This window comes from Peromyscus eremicus, chromosome 15, assembly GCF_949786415.1.
Source record: "Peromyscus eremicus chromosome 15, PerEre_H2_v1, whole genome shotgun sequence".
In the NCBI taxonomy this organism is placed as follows: domain Eukaryota; kingdom Metazoa; phylum Chordata; class Mammalia; order Rodentia; family Cricetidae; genus Peromyscus; species Peromyscus eremicus.
Genome location: NC_081431.1, coordinates 88,456,728 through 88,471,842, shown reverse-complemented (window position 1 = coordinate 88,471,842; position 15,115 = coordinate 88,456,728).

The window sequence follows — 15,115 nt, the reverse complement described above, 5'->3', positions numbered from 1 at the left end:
AGCTATTCAAGCTAAAAGGAAAAAATATATATAGACAAATGCTACTCAAGTAATCTTTATCATTGTTTGAAAAATCAAGAACTGGGGCAGAAAGAATTTTACACATGAACTGCTTAGTGTTTCTAGGCCTTGTGGGCTCTGGATGACAAACACAGTTCTGTCCCAGGTCTCTAGAAGAATTCGCCAAGGTGCAGGGCAGTCAGGCATCATTATGGTAAGTATAAGGTTGTTATAGAACATTATTTTAACTGGGCAAAGACATGTTACATTTGTTTATGCTATCGAATATTATTTTAACTGTGTAAAGGTGTGTTGCTTTTGTTTATGCTGCACTTGTTTAATGATGTAAGGATGGTAAAGATGTGTGATTTATTATGTAAAGATGTGTTGCATTTATTTCACCTTGCCTTTCTGAGGCACCTGATTGGTCTAATAAAAGCTGAATGTCTAGTTTGCTTCTGGGTTGTGGCTATTACAAATAATGCTGCTATGAACATAGTTGAGCAAGTGTCCTCGTGGTATAATTGAGTGTCCTTTGGGTAAATTGAATGTCCAAGAGTGGTATGATTGGGTCTCAGGTAGATTGATTTCCAATTTTCTGAGAAACCACTATACTGATTTCCAAAGTGGCTGTACAAGTTTACACTCCCACCAGCAGTACTGGGGAGAAAGGTAGATCTGAAGAGGTGAAGTTGGTGAAAAATGGGCTGAGGTAGATGCCCTGCTTGCCACCCAGGGTCATGGCAATGTCTGCAACTGGGCTACAGCCAGGGGCATGACTTGGTTTGTGTCTCTGATGCAGCTGTTGAGGTCTGTGATGATGTCTAAGGTTCTTTTAACCACCAAGGGCCCAGTGGATGCCCAGAGTCTGGGCCACTACCTGTGTCCATGTTGAGGTCCAAGGAATGGTCCCCACAGGGCCATGCCTATCCAGGATTCCTGCACTGTCACCCAGGACTATGGTGACATCTGGTTCAGACTGCTGCCTGGTCCATGGCCCTGTGTAGCTGGGCTCTGAGTCAACATCTGGGGCTCCTGTTGCCACCAAGGGACTTGCAGAGGCCTGTGGTCTGGGCCAATACCTGAAGCCATATTGGTCTTAGAGGGTCAAGATGCTACTAGGGAGATACAGACCTTTGTCGCCCATGCTGCCACTCAGTGCTATAAAGTCAACTGAGTGTCTGTGGGCCATGTCTGGGTCCATGCCCCTCCCACAGCCAGGGTCTATGTCCATTTCCATGGCTTCCATTACCTTGGAGGCTGAGCGGGTACCCAAGATTTGGGCTGCCACCTGGGGACATGTTGACATTTGGGAGCCAGACTGCCACTGGGACCCTGCTGATCTGAATACTCTGCAATGCCAACCAGGGCTATGGTGACATGCAAGCCTAGGCTGTTGCCAAGGACCATGTCTGGTTACTGGGTCCTACTGAAGCCTGAGTTGGTGCTGATTTCTGTGGCCTGTGCTGCCACCAAAGGCCACAATAATGCCCATGATCTCAGCCTCCACCTATAGCCTTCTTGGTATCCAATCCAAGGGCTGTGGTGCTGCTGGGCCCATTCTGGTCTGAGTGACATGCGTTGCCACCTGGGGCCAGGGAATTGTAAGAGCCTGAGCTGCAGTCAGGGCCATGTTTGGGTCTGTGGTCCTGCCACAGCCAGGGTCTGCACTCATATCTGAGCATCCTATTGCCATCAAAGGCCATGCAGATGCCAAGGATCTGGGGCCATACCTGAGGCAATGTGGGAATACAAGGACCATGCTGCTGTTGGGTCCATGTCAATCTAAGTGACCTACACTGCCAACCAGGGCCATGGTGACATCTGGGCCCAGGCTACTGCCAAGGACCAAGTTTGGGTCAATGGTCCACCTACAGTGTGGTCTGTACTGATGTTAATGGCTTGTAGCACCACTAAGGACTACAAGGACGTCAGAGGCCTGGGTTGCCACCTGAATCCAGGTTAGTGTCCCAGGGTTGACACTCTTCTGGAGCCATGCATATCTGAGCAGCCTACACTACCACCCAATGCCGTGGTGCCATCTTGGTCTGGGCTGCTGCCAGGGGCCATGTCTGGGTCCATGACCCTTGCATGGCCATGGTTTATGTTGATGTCCATGGCTCCTGTTACCACTGAAAGCAGTGAGGATAAGGCTGCACACAGTTGGCCCTTCCCCTCACTGGCTGCACCACTAGGGAGAACTGACTCTGCCCCTCACCGACTGCAGCACTCAGGAGAGTGGACCTTGCCCCTCTCCAAGGCAACAGAGTGGAGCTACCCTTGCTGATATGGGTGGAGGTGAGCCTGCCCTGAAGATTAGAAAGTGGGAGAGTGAGCTCCACAGTTCATCAGGCAGTGACATGGGCGAGGGAGAGATGTCTCCTTTGCCCCTCGCCCCTTGCTACCTACTGTAGGTGGGAAAACTGGTCCTGGAACCATGAGAGTGGGAAAGCTGACACTGTTGATGGGAGCCAGAGAATGCATGTGTGTGGCTGTAAGTTATCCTGGTCCTGATGGGTCCTGCAGCTGCTCAGACCCAAGTAAGAGTCTTATATTAATTTTTAACTGGATGGCCTATGGCTCAAGCTTCTTGTTAACTAGCTCTTAACTCAACCCATTTCTATTAATCGATAAGTTGCCACATGGCCGGCCACGGCATTACCCAACTGCTGGCATCTTGTGCCGTGGGATGTCTTTCATATGCTGTGAATATGTGTTGCTCTGATTGGTTGATAAATAAAGCTGCATTGGCCTATAGCAAGGCAGTTTAGAGGCAGAGGGGAAATCCAAGCAGATACACAGAGAGAGGAAAGGAGTCAGGAGAGATGCCAGCTGCGGCTGAAGGAGCAGCAAGATGCCAGAAGACTGGTAACGCCACAGACATGTGGCAACTTTTGGTTAATAGAAATGGGTTAAGTTATAAGAGTAAGCTAGCAAGAAGACTGCCATAGGCCACGCAACTGGTAATTAATACAAGCCTCTGAGTGATTATTTTATACGCGGCTGCAGGACTGCAAGTGAGAAGAGATTTGTCCCAAATGAGGGGCTGGGTAGGACCTGAGAAAATTTATAGCTATACATGTGGGACTCCTGGTTTCACCCTTCATCTGCCATATGATGGAGAGGGAGAGATGACCTCCTCCTCCATTGTCCCTTGCCACCTCTGATGGGTGGGAGAATTGGCCCTGCGGCCATGAGAGTGGGAGAACTGGCTTTGCCCCCACTGGCAGCAGTGCTGGGCCCTGTGCTTCGACCAGGCAGCACATTAAAACTGACTCTGTTGGCAGGGGCTCAGGTGATCCAGGCCTAAGGTGTGAGAGCATGAGGACTGCCCTCACCCTCTCCCTCATATGCCATGGGATAGCAAAGACAAGGGAATATGCCCTGCCTCCCATCCCTTGCCACCTTGCCAACACCTGTGGTGTGTGGAAGAGCTGACTAGAAGCATGAGACTGGAAGGACTGGCCCTGCCCCTCACCAAGTGCAGCAATCTGGACAGTGGGTCCTGTACTTCTCCAGGGCAAAACTGGAGTTGGCCATAGTGGTGTGATTGTGACTGAGCTAGAACCGAGAGAATGAGGGTCAGCTAGCCAGAGTAATGCTGGAGAGCTTCTCTGGGTGGTGACTATGGGGTAAAGCTGTCAAGATGACCAACCCAGCTACCACCCAGAGCCAAAACCAGGACTATAAAGTAGCCCACTCCAACATCCCTATGAACTGCTGGGGCATGTGAAGGGCCAGACCTGCACATTGAAAGCTAAAGAATTTCTATGACACAAGGCAACAGTAGGATATCCAAGAGGAGTCCTAGTAAAGGTCTAGTATTGATAGTGTAGCAGAAGCCAGAGGCCTCAAACCAGACCAACAACTCATTGCAATGAGCACTTACAAGTAAAGGTGTATAAACTAAAGGGTACTGTGTGACTCACTGGGCCACACTACAGCTTACAGGCCAAGATTTTTTAATTATTTTGTTTGTTTATTTTTTGGTGGGTAATTTTTGAATTTTGTTTTGTGGGGGAGGTTGCAAGGGCAGAGTGTGGAAGTGAGGGGACAGGGAAATAAGTGGGATGGGTATGCATGAGGTGAAATCTACAAAAAAAAATCAATAAAATGTTAAAAATAAAACAGGAAAAGGAAAACAGATCCAAAGTGATCCAACCATATATTCAAGCCAAAGGGAAAAAAATAGGTAAAAGCTACTCAAGTAATCCTTATCATTGGTTGAAAAATCTAGAAAGAAATGCAGACAAGAGACAAAACTGCACATATACATGCATGCATAGACATATGTATCTGTACATACATGAAATAAATTTGTCACAAGATCTGTAAAATCTGAAAATGAAATGGCAGTAACCAGACCCTGGACAAAAGAGTGAATCTGGAATAAGAAGAGGATTGGGAGAAAAAAGGCAGTACACCACCAGACTATTGGCAGCCCGGGAGAATGTCTGGGGGAAAAGTCAACAGACACATTTGCAAGGGAAAGTAAATGGGTATTTATTGAAAGGGGATGAATTAAGAGGCACGGTGATGGACTGTTGACCAAGATGGAACCAGGAAAAAAGTAAACAGATGAGATCTCACAGATGCCTCTATCAGTGGAAACAGGGAAGACAATGAATCAGAAATACTGACTCAGAGTAGCACTGGGATAGTAACTTACAGAACTGTTCTCTGGTGTGAACTGATACCATAATAAGAGGCTAGCTTTCAATTTGTAGGATAGAGTATAAAAAATGTTTATAGAAATAATTACTAAGAAGTTTCTTATGTTCTTTGCAAAAGAATTTTGTATTTATTTATCTCAAATTGCTGGGTTCCCTGGGAAATAAAGTTCATTTAATTCCAGCAGCTATGATTGAGCATTCCTTGGGTATATGCCCAAGAGTGGTATAGCTGGATCTTGGGGGAGATGGATTCCCAATTTTCTAAGAAAGCACCATATTGATTTCCAAAGTGGCTGTACAAACTTGCATTCCCACCAGCAGTGGAGGAGAGTTCCCCTAGCTCCATATCCTCTCCAGCATAAGGTGTCTTCAGTGTTTTTGATGTTAGCCATTCTGACAGGTGTAAGGTGGTATCTCAGAGTTGTTTTGATTTGCATTTCCCTGATGATTAGGGATGTTGAGCAATTCCTTAAATGTCTTTCAGCCATTTGAGTTTCCTCTGTTGAGAATTCTCTGTTTAGGTCTATAGCCCATTTCTTAATTGGACTGTTGGGCATTTTGATGTCTAATTTCTTGAGTTCCTTATGTATTCTGGATATCAGTCCTCTGTCAGATGTGGGGTTGGTGAAGACCTTTTTCCATTCTGTAGGCTGTCGCTTTGCCTTGTTGACCCTATCCTTTGCTCTACAAAAGCTTCTCAGTTTCAAGAGGTCCCATTGATTGATTGTTTCTCTCAGTGTCTGTGCTACTGGTGTTCTATTTAGGAAGTGATCTCCTATGCCAATGCGTTCAAGACTACTTTCTACTTTCTCTTCTAGCAGGTTCAGAGTAGCTGGATTTATGTTGAGGTTCTTGATCCACTTGGACTTAAGTTTTGTGCACGGTGATAAATATGGATCTATTTCCAGCCTTCTACATGTTGATATCCAGTTATGCCAGCACCATTTGTTGAAGATGCTTTCTTTTTTCCATTGTGCACTTTTGGCTTCTTTGTCAAAAATTATATTCATAGATTTGCGGATTAATGTCAAAACTTGGTTATTGGAAGGTCTTTACAAACACCACCAGCAGCGTGTCAATCCCCAATAACAGTGTTTCTCATCCTGCGGGCTGCCACTTCTTTGGAGGTTGTATATCAGATCCTGCATATCAGATATTTACATTTTGATTCATAATAGGAGCAAAATTGCAGTTATGAAGTGGCAATGAAATATTTTCATGTCTGGGGATCACCATACGTTGAAGAACTGTATTAAAGTGTTACAACATTAGGAAAGTTGAGAAGCACTGCTCAAGAGGCAAGGAAGAAGTTCAACAGGACTCAGTAGATGGCATGGGTTCAAACCTGAAAAGTCTGACACAGAGTAGTTTATTTTAGGCATATTTCAGTACAACAGAATTTGGGAAAACATTTCCTGGTGATAACTAATTCAATCCCTGTGAACTACAAAGCTTAAGGCACGATTACACCAAAACTCTTGTAAAGTACAATGACATCTTCCTTATAGATGGGTTGTATAGATAACTAAGACTCCAGGGCCAGGGTAAACAAAACTCATGATAAGAATCTGGAGGAGGATAGCACTATAGATCGACAAAGATAAACAGGCTCAAGATAAGGGTCTAGGGGAACCAGTGAGGCCTGGCTATGCAGATAATGCAGAGGTTACCAGGCTATTAATCACTTCTACTCCTAGACTTCTTAGAGGAAACCAGGTTATACATCTCTCCCTTTGGAGAGACAAACCTATGTGTTTAATATTTCTGGTTTCCCTAGTATTTACCTATGAGACCAAGGACTTATATGCCTCCTATAGTTAATCATGAAGTTGAGGAATTTTCCTCATTAATATTGTCTCTTAGTGTTGTTCATTACATTATACTAGAGGAGACCCAATAGTCAACCTCTGAACTTAACCTAGCCAGTAAAAGTTGCTTAATCTCTTGAGCCAAAGCAACAGTGTTCTCCATGGTATGCATCTTATAGTAGGCAATGGAGGCAAACAAAGAAAATAAAAACAACAAAACCATCCATTTTATTAATGCCTATGATGGAGCATGTCATTGGTACATTGGATCATTTTCTTACCTGTTATCCTCCTATGATAAGGGCAAAACTATTTCAGCTACCTTCTTAAATATATTCTTAGTCAAAGTTAAACTATTACTAACAGTCCCAGTGCTTGTGTGTTATAGATGCTGCCTCATTCACATAGCGTGTTCCAAGGATGCACACTGTCATCAAATGGCTATCATGCAGCTTTCCTCTCATACTCCTGACTGAAGACAAAATCCCAAAGGCCCAGCAGTCTTTTGCTCCAGCCAGTGGTGACCCATTATGATTAACTAGACTGACCAATGATTTCAAAGCAAGATAAGGATATCATTGATCCATATGTTGTGGGCCTATCAGACTCACTGGCTTTGTTCACACTGTCCAACCCTATATTAGAAAATGATTTAAAGACCCTTAAAACGACAAGACCTTGGAGTGTATACTTCAAGGTCCTAAGTTCCTCCTCTGCTCTGCAGAGGCTCCTTTTCTCTGCATGACTTGCTGTATGTGTGTGTGTGTGTGTGTGTGTGTGTGTGTGTGTGTGTGTGTTTCCTCAGTCCTAATTAAAGTCATCACTGAAAGAAAAAAATGACATTATTAAAATATCTATAATATGATATATTGTAAATGTGAGCACAAAACATGTCAAATGATTTTACAAGTTTTAGAAAATAATAATGGCATCAATGGTATATGGAATTATACATATTTACTGATTTTTAAATATATAGTATATAATAGAGTCTAGCTCAATCTAATATTATTAGTGTACATCCAGTTCTTTCCACTGGATCAAAATTGAGTGTCCTCTTGACAATTTACACATGATTGAAATTAGATTCAAAAGTTAGACATTTGAATGCTATATGGCTTAACAAGTTAGGAGGGCATTTTTCTGATGAAATCAGTTTTGGATGAAAATTATCCAGATTACACATTTATGGTTTTTCCCATAAATTCCTGAGGACCTTTTGTTCTTCCAAATTCAGTATGACACTCGTTTGGCCTTAGTCTCTCCATTTAAGAAAGCACATTAGAGACACCAGCAAATTTGTATGTAGAGAATATACTTGCTGCTGAACCTTCAAGGAAGATTACCAACGTTGCCACAAGACAGCTCCATATATTTTGTCATTCATAATCTATCCACAAGACTACTTTCAAACTAAAGTGATGATGGTAATGTGATACTCTGTAGGCAGTCATGTGGCAGCTAATGGTTTTCATACTCTGAGGGGAAAACTAATACGGGAATGCTATCATTAATTTCTTGACACTGAGGAATACTGACTGTATGGGTAATGGGAAAGTCTTGGTAGATATTAACAGAAAAGTATTGCAAGACTTTTACGTGCACACACACACACACACACACACACACAGAGAGAGAGAGAGAGAGAGAGAGAGAGAGAGAGAGAGAGAGAGAGAGAGAGAGGTAAATATAAAGGTATATGGAAGAAACTAGAGAACAAATTAGATATTGGGATCATATATGGTAGGATAAAAATATTACTGAAGGGTTAAAAAACTGCATATGGCTTGATTTCCTCTTGTGGGATAATGGGCTAATTTTTCCACAGCCATTCCCTTTAATAATAGTTTAATAATATGAGACATTAAAAATAGGGAAGATAAAAAATTCTAATATGCTGTTTGTTCTTTAATTTAAAATTAAAAACTATTATTTTAATTTTAACCAAGATTATCCTAAATGAGTACACAAAGTTGAATGCCTATGTATATGGAATTGATGTCTAACTTAGATTCTAATGATAATACAATTAATTCACAGATTTTTGAAAAAAATATATAATTAAACTTACAAAATTATATAAAAGTTAATAATATAAAAGTCATTCTTTAGTTATTTGTACTGTTGTACTAAAGCTGCATTTATTCCTTACATCAAGTTCTATTTTCCAACATAATAATTTTGGGGAAAGCACATTTTAATTAGTTCCCTTTTCTTAGGAGCTGAGGCAGGGGAGAAAAAAATGTGATTAAAGAAGAAATGATCTAAAACTTGAGGTCATGTTGCTGATAGCTATTTGGACATTTGACTTTGTTGTTGTATCTAAAAGCCAATAGAGTGGTTCATAAAACTGATTGCAGAGCACATTTGAGAACTAATAAAACAAATTGAGTATTGATGATGTGCACAGGGCAAATCCAATTATATCTCACAAAGCTTTATATTGCTCTATTTCTTCTTTAATGTTTTCTATTTATTTATTTCAATTTAAAGTCTGGGTAGTGTGCTGAAGGATGCACGGTGGGTAGTAACAGTATGTCTTATGTTTTAGAACCTGACATCTTGACTGAAGTTGTGGCTCTGCTCTGCATCTCTGTTTATGGATGCATCATTCAACTGTCTGAGTTTTAATCTCCTGGATGAAATCACAGCCTTCTTTGAGGATTAAATAAAACAATACCCACACATACATTTTTCTATATCTTATGATAGGATAAAAATAAAGTATTTATTATCTTTTAAATTATAAACACAACGCACATGTAGCAGTGAATCCCAATATGGTGCAACTTACACACCAGTGCAAACACACGTGCAGGGATGGCTCCTACTTTTCGGCTTTCCATCTGACTTAAGTCTCAATTTCCTAATGGCATTTGGGACAAAAAGGATGGATTTTCTTATCATTCCTTTTGCAGAATTCCAACAGAGCCCCATGTGACCACAAAGGCATTATTTTATCTTTCATTGTACCTGGGCTACCTGCTGCAAGGATGACAAATGCTGCATTGATAAAAATGCCTCTGCTTGGAAATGAGAAATGTAATTAGCACAGACATACAAACTGCTTTAATGACAGCACCCATCTGAATACCTACACCTGCTGGACACTGTGATAATGAGGCTTGTCTGCCACTTGAACATTGATCAAATGTCTCACTGGGGCTTGAGAAAATGTACCTCTCTTGTTTTCTTACACCCGGCACAGCCCTGCAACTGGGATCAGGAATACTGAAATATTCAACATCTGCTACTTCACCAAGTAACTCATTTTACAAATTCCATCAGCTTATTTGCATCCTCTTAATTTTCTCTTGCTAGAGATTAATCATTCATGAAAATAATAATTAAAAATTCTCCTTAGAACCTTTAGAAAATAAGGATTCTTTTGGCGGGCATTGCCTATAAAATAAAAAGAGGAACAAACAGAAACTTGCAGAAACATCAAAGCTAGATGCCCTGGAACTGGCATGACCTCACTTTTCCCCTAGTCAAAGTGGACACACTTGTTATCACATATACAATAGTGAGTAAAGAGAAGACAAAATTTTCTATCACAAACACAGTATGCTTGTAAGAAACTGGCAGTAATTGACTCACTTTTAACCAGATAATTAAAAGTAATTCTCAAGTAGAAAAATATATGACAAAATATGGAAACTAAAAAATAGTATAAGAGATCATTTTTTGTACCATGAATACATTTCTGGATGTAACACTGGCCTCTTCAGACATTCATCAATCAGCATATGCTTCATAAGTCTTTCTTCAAAATGAAACAAAATATTTCACTGTTGATTCTTTTTAGAAAAATCTTGTAATAACTTCAAGCATTTTTCCTACAATTTCTACCCCATAGTCCAAACTCTTCAAGTAAACAACTCTATTTCAGCATTCAGGTAGTGGTATCCTATATGCTGAAAAAGCCATTTCATTAAAGCATAATTTTAAAAGATAAGTTCAAAATTATTTCTGAGTTATTATTATTATGGATTTTTCAGAAGTAGGCAACTCTACCTTGATTTGGAGATAATAAAACCGACTAAGACACCAAGAAAGTAATTTTCTCAAAATTTATTTCATAGTATTTGTTGGTCTTCTACTCCATGTCAGATTTCAATTACCATCATTGGTATTTAGAAAGCAAGCAGTTCAATCTCCTCATTTCATGACCTTCACACAACTCTTAACTCTAAAATGTTCATCTACATTATATCTTATTCGGTCTTTCCATTCTTTATTCTAAACCAGTGCTTTTCTTCTGTTTGTGTCTCAAGACAAATGGTTACAAATAATCACATCCATTGACTCCTTTTTCTCAATTTTTATTCCAGCTCTACCTGTTTCACAGAAATCTGTTTCATTTAAACTCCATCTCTTATTTTTTCACTCTAAGAAATATCGGTATTCTTAATTTACTTTACGAGCCCAAATCCAACATTTTCTGCCTTCAGTGCGTTTTCACCAATGTGTGTTTTAATGTGTTTGTACTTACACATGGGACAGGGTAGTGTAGTCTAATCTGAGTCTACACACTCTCTAGCATATAACCTTCTGTGCCTCAGAGGAATGCGCTCTAGAATGGACCATTCTTAACTGGCCTCTGATCTTTTCAATTTTTGCCTCTATGAATAGACTAAAATGCTTCATACTTTTGCTCTCTCTTCCTTGGGGATTGTCTGTTTTCCTTAAACTACAATAATAAATGTGGAACAAGCAGTATTTGTTTTAAAAGCCTCTTCATTTCTGCTTTTAAAAACTACAAGTTAGAAACTTCTCTCCCCGACTTCATTACCAAATGAAGCTCTGCAGTTATCTCATTCTCACCAATCCCGACCCAGTCCTTGGTTTACCCTTCACTGTACCCTTCTCTTCTTCTACCCTTGATGTAGAGCATTTTCTCCACTAATACATACCTTATTCTGATACTTTGTACTTACTTTCTTTTCTTTTCTTTTCTTTTTTCTTTTTTCTTATTTGGTTTTTTGAGACAGGGTTTCTCTGTGTAGTTTTGGTTCCTGTGCTGGATCTCGCTCTGTAGACCAGGCTGGCCTCAAACTCACAGAGATCCACCTGGCTCTGCCTCCCAAGTGCTGGGATTAAAGACATGTGCCACTGCAGCCTGGCTTTTTTCTTAATAGTATTTTAAAACTACATTTTTTGTCAACATCTTAAACACATTAATAAAACCACAAATTAAAAGACCATGATGTATTTTTCCCAAACAAACTTTTCTAACTTTTCTTGGTTTGGGGAGTTCATATTTGTTTTGTTTTTCAGTAAGCTTTTAATTATAAGTAGGAGTACACTTTAAAATAAGAATAAAAAGTATAAGCCAACATATACACACACCAGTTATACTCACTCGCTGTCATTGTCAAGTGTGGTGCACAGCTGTAGGTGCTATGGATTTTTCCTTTGGTTTTGTTTTTGTTTTTGTTTTTGTTTTTTGTTTTTTTTTTTTTTTTTTTTGAGACAGTGTCTCACTGTATAGCCCAGACTGGACTCTGACTCAGTCATTCTGCTTCAGCCTTCCAAGTGCTGGAATCACAGGCATGGTCTGTGTTACTATACTCTCATATGCTAGCATCACAGCCATTTTGCTCACAGTATCGTTACCCCCAAACACATGAGAACATTATCATTACCCCCAAACACAAGAGAACATTTCCCCCTAAGTAACAATAAATATTAGCTGTTTCCGTTCTGTCGCTGTTATTATCACTATTGTACAGAACATTAGCTGCAGAGGATTTCTTTGGCTTTATGATACATTTCTCTAATATTAGAAAAGTGTTGCTGTTCTGGGGATATAGCTCAGATAATAGAGTTCTCTCCTTGTATGCATGAGGCCCTAGGTTTGATCCTTCCTCAGCACCACTAAAAAATAAATAATAATAATAAGAGAGGAAATGTTTATCAGAAAAAAAATCCTATCTGTTCTTCCCTACAAAAATGAATGTGAAGAAGGAGCAAAATCTTAGAAAACTCATGTTAGCTCAGATTTACCTCTAATGTGAATTTAATTTATTCTGGACTTTTCTATATTACCTGTATTGACATCACCAACCGCTCAGTGCCATGAGGCCTGGGCACATGGAGGACAGCTACAGCTCCATCCCAGGGCACTTGTCTTGGGTGAGCAGAGATCAACAAAAAGCCCACCCAGTGCCACAGGCACAGCCGGTCAGGCACTCATTGTGAGTGAGTATATGATGGGAAAGTCGGGGAGAGAGGAAGGCAGAAATGGTCACGTGCTAAGGAGAGTGGCAGATCTGATTATTTGAGAGCACTGAAGAACTGGCTGACATGGATGACCTACTTTCCACCTGGAGCCCTAGTGATATCTTGGCAAGGGCTGCTGCCATGACCATGTCAAAGTCTATGCCTCTGACACTGACATGGTAGTCTGTGCTAATGTCCATGCCTGATGTTACCACAGAAAATGTTTAATGCTATTATTTGATCTATTTTTTCCTACCTATCTCCATATGCATAGAACTGTGTGCAAATAACTATTTGTATGTGTGTATGTATGTGTGTATGTATGTATTCATGAGAAAGAATGTGGTATGTGTTTTGGTCCATAACCAAAGCCAAAAATTTATTCCCAATGTATCATGAAAATTTTCAAAAGGTACACATAAAGCATTATTTTCCAAAAGTAATTCCAGTGTACTCTAAAATTATTGTTGTAAACATACATATTTCCATATATATCATTGAATATGAAGGCCATTTTGAATAACTTTATTCAGACAATAAAAAAATAATACTGACCACTACTACTATTAATAGTAATATGTCACCTAGAATTTAGACTCTAATTAAATATACTGAAATACCTGTAATTATGTTTAGTGATTATGAGTTCCAAAATTGCCAGCCCTTAACATTTAGTATATGCCCATTTGATATTTATTTTATGTTAACTTGTATAAAACACATTTTTAGCTGTATGCGGTCCACAAACCAGTAATTTTCAGCTGTAAAACAAATAGGCTACAGGATAGTTATGAATTAAAGCAAGGTTGGGATACAAGTGAGATCTGTCTAAAACACAGAAACACACTCTCATTTATGATGGCATCTCTCTTCCCATCTCTTTCTGTATAATTGACTTAGCTCAAGGAAGCACATCTGCTCTATGCTGAAGTACAGTAAAGATTCACCTTTCCAAACTGATGTGGTTGGTCAGATCAGTTTGTTACAGTTGTGACACCATACATCTTTCAACCATCATGTTGAACTCGCCAGCAGGACCATGTGTGCAGTTCCAGGAGACTGTAGCGTTCTGAGCACAGCAGTTTAGGAAGGTCATTTACACATCATCATGCATGTACAACCCATTATCTTTGCTTCATCATCCATTGCAGAGAAAAGGGCTGGAAGGACTTTTCAATCCATAAAGTACTTGCCTTGGGAGAACAAGAACCTGCCTTTGACCAATAACCAGAACACATGAAAATAGCTAATCATGTACAGATGTTTTAATTCTTTGTATATTCCAGATACTAATCCTCTATCAGACACATAATTAGTGAAGATATTTTCCAGATTCATGCACTGCCACTTTGATCAAATGGTGATTTCCTTCACTATACAGAAGCTTTTAGATTCCTACCTATTAATTGTTGAGCTTGTGGCCTGTGCTATTGGTTTCTAGTACAGAAAGTCCTTTCCCATATTCATGATTTCAAGCTTATTTCCTACTTTCTTTTATATAAAGCTTATTTCCTACTTTCTATATATAAAATATCTACACATATATTTAAGATATATAATACATCTATATTATGTATTTAATATATATGAAAATAGTTAAGGATTTTATCCACTGTGGCATTTTCAAAACTCCTTATTATCATTTTACACTTTTTTCCTTCTTATGTACTAACTTTGTTTCTCCTGCCCTGAAGAGCCCCTTTCCCAGCTCTCTTATCAGATCACTTGTACTCTGCTACTCCTCTTTACTCCCCTCTCATCTTCTTCAAAATTTACCTCCTTTCCTTTCCCTGATCGGCCTGTGCTCAATAACATGCAGTTTGGATTATATAAACACTACAGAGAGAAGGGGAAAGAGGACCCTCTGTGCACAAATTTCAGATTTCTAGTTCTCAGCCAGTGATGAATATTAAGCACCCCTAACTAGCAAGTGATGAAATTACTTCTTCAGTATCCTTAACTTCCAAGATTACAAAACCAAACCCTTTAAAGCCCAAATAAAGATGAATAAAGAAATTAATCAAGAAATTAAAAAAAAGAGTCTGTTTCCCATTTACATGATCAGGTGACAGGCATCCTGCTGTTCCTCTCTCTATTAGTCCCAAACTCCCATATCTTGACAATATTCCCATTTTATTTTTCCTGGTTTCTGCAGTTCCCACAGGCTATATACTTCTATCTGAAGATTTGAAGCTAGGAGAGTCTGATAAGAAAAATACACGCAACATTTGTCTGGGATACCTCACTAAATACTATCTTTTCTAGTTTCTTTCATTTACCTGCAAAGTTTATGATTTCATTTTTCTTGGCACCTGAGTAGCATTCCATAGTGTAAATGTACTATATTTCATTAAACATTTGTCAGTTGAAGAATGTAAGACATTTAAGTTGTTTCCATTTCAGAGCTTT